Raw genomic sequence first — 11,462 nt, 5'->3', positions numbered from 1 at the left:
ATTATTTGCGTATGAGCACTTAATGTTTCGTTTTACTTCAAGATTCTGTCTATGTACATGACTTGTAAACCCTACAACATTTGGTCTGTAGTTAATAATTGGCAAAACACAGAGGAAATCATCACGATAATTGAGCATAACGTCTAAAATCAATATGAGTTCGGGAGGCGTTAGAAACAGGATACCCTTCACCCTTCTCGTGTAGCGTTTGTATTACAGGGATATAGTATTACAAACAAAGCTGACTTCTTCTGTCTTATCTGCAGCGGTGTCTTCAGCTGTGAGCAAAAATCGATAACCCGTACAATAGATTTGAGCACTATAGCAGTAAATAGCCCCATATCCCAAATGTAGCGATCTAAGTATTCAGTCTCCATTATCTGAAGCCTGTGCATTCGATATACTGAGAGACACAACATCCAGTATTCTATCCAATTATAGTACATACCTTTCATTCGGATACATCGAAACTCTGACAGAGGTTAAGCACCTACCAAAGGGGATTGGTTGGTTCACCAGTACAGGAAGTGTATTCAAGGAAACATTGTGATTAATGCACACAAGGAATTCGGTCACACTTCAATATTTTTCTGCATATAAAAAATTACATTAATTCCTGATTCTGAAGAATAAAGCGATGTTTGGTTTTTTTTCATTCTAAAATGGTACTTAAACATCCGTGGAAACATGAGTTGTTTCAGTTACAAATGATGTTAATTAAAAATGTTAGCCGGGGAGTGAAGCGATGCTTTTTTGTATTCTGAAACGTACTAAAACTTCTGTGGAAACATTGTTTCAGGTTCAGTTGTGAGAATCAGTATACGCATGATGATGTGTGTCAAGCACTCTTACCTTCAGTCAAAGAGCAGCTGTTCCTCTATATGCATCAAATGAGTAGTGACCGACATTGACCGTTACTGTCCAGCTTGACTGGTTGCTATGGCAGTGATGTTCTGGAGTTAACCACACGGGAAGATCAAGGGGAGTAATGAGTCTTGAGGCATTAAGAGTCAAATGAACATTCTGCCTTTTTAGATGATAATTGTACCTTGTGAATAGCCATTAGTATAGGTGTATCAGAAGTTGATTGTGGTCAAAGCTTCTTGTCATATCATAAGCTAGAAGCTTCGTGTTGCTAGGGTGGGTGGTTTTGGAAATCAAAAATTCACACTCGTGACCGTGTTATAGATCTGATAGCTCTGGTAGTTCTATCGGACACATATAGTTATGTTGATGCCAGTCTGCATACATTGAACAAAATACATTGCAAAAAAGAAACGAAATAATTCCCTTAATCTGAAAATTGTGTGCAATCATAGCTGCGTAAGTTTCGGTTGCGTGAATATGTTTATTCATTTTCAGTATAAGAAATAATCCATGAGAAAGGTAATCATACTTGAGTGAATAACAACACTGCATGTCATTTCTCTTCTTATTTAATCTTGTCTTTTATGCATCCATAAATCGTGTCAGGAGTTCTCATAAAGTGCCGGTGTTTCTAATTTGTTCCACAGCAGTGATATAGTGGGCTTTAGAGGATTAAGACGAAACAAACGTTCAATCCCCCTACCTGTATACAGACTATACACTCAGCCACGGAGGACTGAATAGGTACAATGCATACCTTCCAGTTTTCCCTTTTACTTCACAAAACTATTATCTTAAACTATGTAACTGTGAAAAACCTTAATTGACTATCTTTATTAAATCAGGGCACTGGAGAAGACATCGATTTAGCAGATTTGCCTCCTTGTGCAGGCAAAAAATATGATATGAGTTCGAATCTTGGTTATCTCTGATTTCTGGGTGTATCACGAGAGTGGTAAAACTCCTCGACCTAAATCGCTTTGAAGGTATCTCTCATATTAAGATGGCACCTCGTCCTATGACTGGAATCCTGTTAAAAGTAAAGTTAAATTCACTCTCTCACACACTCATAAGGATATTTCACATGCAGTGTGGAACTGTCTTCCAGTAACTGCCTTCGTCGTTAGGTAGTGGCATCTATTTTGAAACCATCCCTAATATGCATCTCTAGAATTAATCGCCAGGGGTAATGTAGGTATTAGAGAGTATTAGCCAGCTTTGACAGCTGAGGAAGTGGGTCACATGCTTGCTCTAAATACCGGATTAAGCTTGCAGATGGATTAACACCGTTCCATGGAGTACTGCAAACCTCAAGTTAATGTTATGATAATTGTGTTGAACAGACGCAACCATCAGTTAGATCAGTTAAACAAACACATTCCCTGAGTAACCCCTCATTCAATTAAGGAACAAACCTTTTTTGGCATTTTGTTTCTTGATGGAAAGGGTATTTGGCAAATTCTGTTGACAATTTGTGAAGAGGGTTGGAGAATTGATTTCCGCGTGTGAAACCAGGGGCTTTTGGCAACAAAGCAAAACTGTTTGTCTTGGTACGGAATGATATTCAGGCTTTTGATTAAGGTTTTACGCCCAGGCTGTTGCCCGGGAAACAGTAATCAAACATGTACGCTCTGCGGTTTATCGAGATTTCTTTTTGAACTGCGGCATGTTATTAATTGGTTCTGAAGCAGACATCACGGTGATGGCTAGGTTTGAGATGCCGTATACAGCCTACATCAGTAAGGGCATAACTATGTAACATGCATGATGTCGTTACCATTGACAGTAATAGGTACTGAGCATTGTGAACTGAAAACACACACAGACAACGCAGAAATACCCAGCCTCCATTAACAACGAAAGCAGTCACGTTTTAAGGTACTATGAATCGTTAATTTCACATCAGTCATAACATCAGGTGGCACCTACGTCAGCACTCGCCACATCAGGCATTGAGAAACTAATACAAATCACATTATCTGAGACTTCAATATTGCGCATAATTTAACACATATGCAACATAGGGATCGTAGCTGTATCTTGTAATGAAAATATACATGCAACTTTCCCGGCAAACTTTCTTCATGGTATGCAACATATTACAGAGGCGACAACTCGTGGAGACAACTGGATGGAAGCTGGACTCCTGCAATGTTTTCGGGAGAGGCAACACTGAGGCATGCCTGTTACATGATGTCTCCTTAGTATGTCTGTGACGATACATCGAACTATCGATGGACTTCAATTGTCGAGTTTATTGATGCATAGATTGTATGTTTGACTACCGTTTGGTAATTGAGTGTATTTCTATTAAATGTTTAAGATGCTTTGTATTTTTTATATAGTGTGAGCGCAGACTTGCAGCTTCATTGAGTGTATGTTTTAAATGTTTCCTTGATTGGAATTCAAGTTTATTGTCATTTAATCATATAGAGACTGAAACTACTTCAATTGTGAATCTTTCATATAAACTGTATATTCATATGGGAATTGACTTATAATAGGACATTTCAATGAGAGAAAAAATATTACAATAGTATTGCCTTAGTTGGTCGTGATATATTAACGCTATCGCAATAGTTGTTTGCCTCTCAAGAGTCACACCTACTCCTTAGACAAGAGATTTGTGTACGAAATATACTCTCCTTTTTCCGCTAAATGTGTTCCCGATACGATGACATGTCCATTTGACTGTAAACCCCATCCCGATGTGTATGTGTTCCCGATACGATGACATGTCCATTTGACTGTAAACCCCATCCCGATGTGTATGTGTTCCCGATACGATGACATGTCCATTTGACTGTACACCCCATCCCGATGTGTATGTGTTCCCGATACGATGACATGTCCATTTGACTGTAAACCCCATCCCGATGTGTATGTGTTCCCGATACGATGACATGTCCATTTGACTGTAAACTCCCATCCCGATGTGTATGTGTTCCCGATACGATGACATGTCCATTTGACTGTAAACCCCATCCCGATGTGTATGTGTTCCCGATACGATGACATGTTCATTTGACTGTAAACCCCATCCCGATGTGTATGTGTTCCCGATACGATGACATGTTCATTTGACTGTAAACCCCATCCCGATGTGTATGTGTTCCCGATACGATGACATGTTCATTTGCCTGTAAACCCCATCCCGATGTGTATGTGTTCCCGATACGATGACATGTCCATTTGACTGTAAACTCCCATCCCGATGTGTATGTGTTCCCGATACGATGACATGTTCATTTGACTGTAAACCCCATCCCGATGTGTATGTGTTCCCGATACGATGACATGTCCATTTGACTGTAAACTCCATCCCGATGTGTATGTGTTCCCGATACGATGACATGTCCATTTGACTGTAAACCCCATCCCGATGTGTATGTGTTCCCGATACGATGACATGTCCATTTGACTGTAAACTCCACCCCTATGTGTATGTGTTCCCGATACGATGACATGTCCATTTGACTGTAAACCCCATCCCGATGTGTATGTGCTCCCAATACGATGACATGTCCATTTGACTGTAAACCCCATCCCGATGTGTATGTGTTCAATCAATAAATGAGAAGGTAAAATTTGGTTAACAATAGTCGAAAGACCGGTTAACGATAAATATTCAGATAATGGAATTTAAAAACAATATACCCCGGTCTCATTCTTAACTGGAAAATATACCTATCCAGATGCAAGCAATTCGCTCAATATAATCCAAACGCTGTTGGTATTATTGCATGACCGTTGCAAGCACGTTTTGATCTGAACAATGATCTCGACAAGAACTGTTCCATTCACTTGGCGTCCATCGTTAACAAATGTTGCAAATAAAGGGATCGACAATGAAGCCTGTTTTCATTAACTAGGTACAACCAAATTATGATATTTATTACCTCTTACGTAATTTGTTGCAAATGACTACATTGCGCTAGTACCCAGCAGAGCTTCGCTCGGTAGTAACAACGTTTAACGATTTATTTTGACACTAATGACGCATCTTCGTGGTTAGGGAGCAATCTTGTGACCCTGAAGCAAAATCCGGCTTAGGTCGAAATACGCTGTCAATGCGGGTTATGATCTGATTTAAAAGTGCCAAACTGAATAATTGAAACTTTGATCGTCCACTTGGGCCACGGATTTGGTCTGTGGGTGGTGTATAGAATGGACACATGGACACAAAAGTGTCACAAAGGGTCAGAGATACGTCCCCTTGAGAAGGTTAAATGCGTAATTGATATGCAGCTATCATTTCACATCCTTCAGAAAGGAGCAAAGTCTACTAAATCTGGCGAGGTATATTGACCTAATGACCTGAGTGACAAGTATGCAGTGCATATACATCGCAAGGTCGAAGATGTTTACCGTTTATTGGTAATTTTAGTACGAGACGTGAAATGGTTTAACGTGGCATTCGGGATTATTGCCTATTTTATCGATGTACCATGAACATTTGCTAGCCCAGTGATACTGTAGATTAGCACTGATACCTACAACAGACATGACGTGGCTACTTTGAACCGTTCATGGTTTGTCCACTTTCAGGCGATTCAGGGTAACAGTGAGTGATACATGTTGGCGTGCTTGTCACCGATCAAAACACTGATCTATCGCTCTCTGGAAGCACTGTGTTAGCCTAGTGGTTAAAGCGTTCGTCCGTCACGCCGAAGACCCGGGTGCGAGTCCCCACATGTGTACAATATGTACAACCCATTCCTGGTGTCCCCCACGGGATGTTGCTGGAATATTGCTAAAAGCGGCGTAAAACTCACTCACTATCGCTCTCTGGGCAGATACTCTATCTATCTGTCAATAGTTGTAGACTCTTGCATAGAAAGTACCCCGTGTTGATATACCGCTAATGAATGCACTACTAATGTCTGATGGCACTCACCGTGTGATTATGGCTTCAAAACTAGATTACTCCAGAAAGGTCACACAGAGAAAGGAACACCACAGGTTGCCTTATATGTAGCCAGACAGTAATAGTTTGCGGATGACTTGTTTTTGACGCATATTTATAGAAATATCAAAGAAATCTAGTTTCTAATCTGCAAACAAAGTGGTTGTACCGTTTACAGTGTCAAGAAGGTAAAATCCAGGAAGTCGAATGCCAAATTACGGACGGTACAGTTCTCCCGAAGTGGACCATGATAGACAATTAATAAGCAAAGGTCAACTCACAAACAGACTGTCAGTATGAGCATTTGGGTCGTTCATTTGCTGGAAATGTATGTATCGTCTTTCAGTGGAGCCTGATCTATGACTAATATATGTGGAATGTTTGTAGAATACAGCATCATGACGTACCATATCATGACGTACCATACAACAGGTTTGAATGACATTCTCTGACCAGCAGTCACAATGTGTCTTGCAACTCTTGCTCAGAGGCTGTTAGATCAAGTTCACACCATTGTGGGACTTCATTAAGCTTTAAACCAATTTAATGTTAACAGACTATTTCATCACTGCACGGTGCAAATCCCCATGTGTCCCACTGATCAATATGCGCCCGTGTTTCATTTTGAAGACAGGAAGGTTTTGTCTCTCTTTCTATCCCTGTTTTGTGTTGAAGAATAAATCAGCAAACCTACTATTTTTCAGAAACATAACAACCAGTATCTTTATGTAAGTGCAGTTTCTTTCAGGTTGGTTTATCGTCTGACGTAGTAGGCAGAAATACATAACTGCAGCACAGAATGAAGTGAGTGTTTTGTGTATTTGAACAGAAACACACTGCAAACATATTTTCGCCAACCTCCTAATACTTTCTCCAATTGCTTTTACATATTTGTTCTATAATAAAGAAACCGAGTTTTCAACTTTATCGCCATATGTATATCACTGAAGTATCAGTATTCAGTGTTAACTTCGTCTTAAACTAACGGTCTAAAGAAACGCTACCATACATACAAAATATTATTCTGAAATAACCGCAAGCGATAGATCTATAAAACAAAATGAGGCGAAAGAAGTCCGGATTCCATCGGACCTCTGGTTTCTACGTATCGGTGACCCTCACCGTACGCCCCTGATGATGTCACCACCAGGAAGCCGTTTCTGAGATGCGAAGATAATGTTCCGACTGGCACTTTGTGACTCGAGGTCTGCTTGATCATGGCCTGTCTGAGGTCAGTCTTGTCTGATGGTGCATATCTGGTGGCGGTGACGGGATGACAGCAAAGCGTTCTTACAATGTCTGTGTAGGACATTTCGACCATTACGATCACCCATTCTTGTTGTCGCAAAGTTAACTGCGCCATTCGTTTGGTGTGTTGTTGAATAGAAAGAATGTTTGACTATCCGTTTGCTTTGATTTTGCGGCCATTTGGCATTTATTTTTTTCTCTTTTGTTTGAAAAACATGCACACCATGATTATTTGGACGAATGTCGAAAAGCACAGTTTTGCATGCCTCATTTCCAAGTGGATGACTCATTGTTGCGCATGGGCGATGTATTTTCATGTTTAAATAAATTTAAATTTCAAAGAGGTAAAGTTTATGTAGCCAGTCAGTTTATAATTATTGAGATGCGCAGGTCTACATTTGTCTCCCTCTTTGATTTCGTTTCAACTGTTTATAACACGTCCCTTGAAAGAGGATAGTATGACTAGTAGTTGCCTTTTCACATATGACGTGTTTGTCTTTTTCATTCTTGCTGATAGCAGGTTTCCTTTTAAATATATTTCCAGTAAAATCCATCATGTGTCTGACAGCAAATTGGAAGGTGTGTTCTTTTTCCTGTCAACTGTCTTCCCGTAAAATCAAGTGTATTTTGATCCAGCAAATGGAGTCATATATCAAAGATCTTTCCCCGACAGAGTGATATTTAAGGAACTCAATGTGGCCGCGCTGTGAGGTCCACTGAGGTAAAATGCTCCACTGACCGAGATTCCAAATAATCAATTTGTCGTCGTGCAATCACAGGACGGATGTATCAAGGCATGGAAACCTTGTCGGAAAACAATTGTAATTATTGTAGAGACGCAAATAGAAATGCTTTTTGTGCAACGCGGTTGTAATGTGGGTTTGTAATCTGCATCAGTGTGGACGCAATCCCATTTCAGAGCAGCCAATAGCCATTGTCAGCAGTGTGCGAAATAGTTTCTAAAATTTACTATCCATTCGGGCTAAATATGCCTGATATTTATTAGCCCCAAAAATAACTCACTGGACCGAAATTGGAATGTGGGCACGGGTGTATTCATTATGCTGCTAATGTGATAAACATTTTTAACATTCCATAACTTTGCATGATTTAAAAGTGTATTGTAAGTGATATATTTACAATATGACCCCATGAAAAATCACTAGTCAATCGGGCCAGTGACTGTGAAGATTGGATTTTTACTAGACACGGGCTAGGGGTCCAGTAGCTATACTGAATATACATGGTCCTCCGTCCCACACACCTATTACAGAGCTAGGACTCTCCTGGAGATACATTGCTATATTAAATGATTCATATGAGTCCGAGCGTGTTAGGGAAGGTTGCTGTGTGCTGCAGTCAGCGAAAGCTCACCAATATGTCAGTTCACAAAGGAAGCAACAGTAAACCCTGGCCACGCAATCATACGAAAAGCAACCTGGGGAGGTTCTCGTATCTGAATCTCCGCAGGGTTCGTGATCTATAATCTGAGATTCAAACCCATATTCAATGGTGTCTACACCGCTATGTCCTTCAAGGCGCACCGCCTTATCGACTGCCACCAGTACGCCCTTTACTGACTGGGTTTGTAGTTTTTAGTCTGCAGTAAACCATTAAACCACGGTTCACGCAAAACGGTTGTAATTATTATATAAGATGATCATCGAGGGAGAGCTACATTTGCCCTGCGGAGACCCCGCGGTGGGCAACAAGAGTGTCAACCGCCATCAAACGATTCAGCATCATCCAGAACGTCCTGTCATCGCGGGAGTTGAAAGAGCGGTGAGCTGTTTCAATTCTGGAGTTCATTTCCTGAATCCCCCCGAGTTCCGGGGTGACCATATTTCCCTTGGCGGGCTCACAACGACGGTCAGAAATTAGGTGGAGCGTATTTAAGGTTTATCTCTTCTCAAAGGCGCTCTGTCGAGCCAAAGGTTTGTGTATCTTAGTTTAGCTGGTAAGAGCCGTTCAATGTTGGATAATATATTTCATGCCAGGTTTGGCAAATGGTCGTATGTGTATCCTGCACGCGTTTTCGAACTAGTTTCATTAGCTGATATGATCAGCGTTTCAGAAGTCGTCTCAGCAGATCAATAACCTCGGCATCCGTCCGTGCGTAAATGAAAACGATTTGAATGCATTCTTCCATGCTCTAACAATTTATTTAGGTCACGATCAGACATTTTCAGGTCAGGGCCATGTGATGAGGTCACATGAAATTCAGATACCAAACCGTCAGTTGTTTTGAGACCGAAATGTTAACTGTAATACCGGATAATGCACAGACAGTTCACCCTGGGTAGAATACCAACCTGAGTATAATGCCATCCTGGGTAGAATGCCACCCTGGGTAGAATGCCACCCTGAGTATAATGCAACCCTGGGTAGAATGCAACCCTGGGTAGAATGCCCCTGGTTATAATGCCACTCTGGATATCACACCATGTTCTTTTTGCCAGAACGGATTTCCTGTCAATACCCTGTTTATGATGCCAAAATGGATGTCATTTGCTGATGTTTTCAGGAACAAAAAGTCATTTTCCCCCTGGTTGTATTGCCATTTACACCAGCTGCAAATAGCACACTAACTTGACTGTTTAACTGGCATGCCTGGAATTAATTGACCAAACTCAGATGCGTTAAGTAGTTTTGTAATCCCAGACAGAACAAATACGAGTGACAATACACTTCCTACCATCTACAACAAGAAGTCACCTGCAGGCCCGAGATGCTGGGACCACCGTGTCATTCAGGGTTTATAACAGGAGACATCCGCTCAATCACCCTGTTGATTGCATAGCGCTACTCACCCTCCTACCTGTTTACACCAAGATCCTCCTCCTGGACAAACGGTGGCACTATAACCATTGCATACTGTATTCGTGACATAATCAGCATTGTTCAATTTCTTCCTGATTTGGAAAGGGTTTTCAGTGTAAAGGGGTAGTCGTATTGACAACCGGATTAGAACCACACAAACAAGCGAAGGATTCTCTGTTGGTGGGAACATACGGTTCATGAAGGTACCTGCTTCTGCTCGTTTGTAAACAAACAATATGAAACATATGTTTTAAATAGGTAACATTCCCAGACACATCCAAGCAAAACAGTATTTTTGCCATCGTTGCCATCGGCTCTGGCTATTAAGCGGGAGACACCAGAAATTGACTTCACACGTTTTATCCATGTAGAGAATCGAACCCGGTCTTCGCTTTAACAACTAGTCTACCCTTCCGCCCTTGTGAACGTGAAGACACCATTGAAGACACATCTCGTTTGCATTCGGCGCGTGACTGGGTGGTTGTATGCCAATTACAACACTATTTCAGCTGTACCACGGCTTTTCAGCCTCACGAAATCCCCAAGTGATGCACATGTAGATCTAAAACAATTTCCTCTTTTCTTCAAGCCACAAAACCTGGTAATGAAATGTAGGATTCGAATCACTGAAAAAACGTTTCTGCGTTTCTGGAGAGACAAAGACCCTCAACTTTACCCAGTTACGGCTCCTCAGAAAACATCGTGGCACTTAATCACATACCTCTAAGTGTCACGAATTAATGAGAATATATGCAACCTGCTGCATCACCGGAACTATCAATATTAACTTGCTAGCAGGTTGACATTTAGTGTCGTCAAAGAACGCCGTGCTGTCCCTGTTAACTAAACAAAGAATCAGTCTCCACTCCGAGAAAAGAACATATCGGTTTACATTACTGTAATGTTGCGTCGCCACGTCTCCCGTTACTCTTGCACACCGTAGAACAATTCCCATTAGATGCACTGTCCGCTTGACTATAAACCTCGGGTTACTTGCACGAAACCACACTCCTGGATCGTAGATGCGTACGCATTTTCAGTTTTTGCACTATCTAGCCACAAACTACAGATTCACACCGCTTTTTACGGGTAATACCTGTTCATGTTAAGGTTTTCCAGAACTGTGTATATTACGGATATATTACGGACATACACATATCTATTTCACAGGTACTCAGAACTGTATATTTAATAGGTATTCACATGTAAGCCTATTACGGATATTCACATATATCCATGTTGCGGTTTTCGGGATATTCACACCTATCTATTTTACAGGTACTTAGAACGGTATCTCAGTTGTCAGATAAGTCAAAACAACAAACCATTAGGTTTCCCTGCCTGTTACCTTTTGATAAGACAGGAATATGGCCCATAAAATAAAACAGATCGGGACTTCATTACAAATGACAATCAATGATAATGTTACTGCGAAATAGCAGTTAGTCTGAGGATTTTACAGTTTGCAATGTACATTTACAGATTGAATTAACTGAATGTACATTTACAGAACTAACAGAGTGTACATTTACAAAATTAACTGAGATTTTTCATCGTTTTATATGTAAAGAGTGATTTAAATGTTAACATATTTAGTTCTTTAATAAAGGAAACTGGTGTA

Source organism: Haliotis asinina, chromosome 3 (assembly GCF_037392515.1).
Source record: "Haliotis asinina isolate JCU_RB_2024 chromosome 3, JCU_Hal_asi_v2, whole genome shotgun sequence".
Classification (NCBI taxonomy): domain Eukaryota; kingdom Metazoa; phylum Mollusca; class Gastropoda; order Lepetellida; family Haliotidae; genus Haliotis; species Haliotis asinina.
This window is presented reverse-complemented; position numbering follows the sequence as displayed.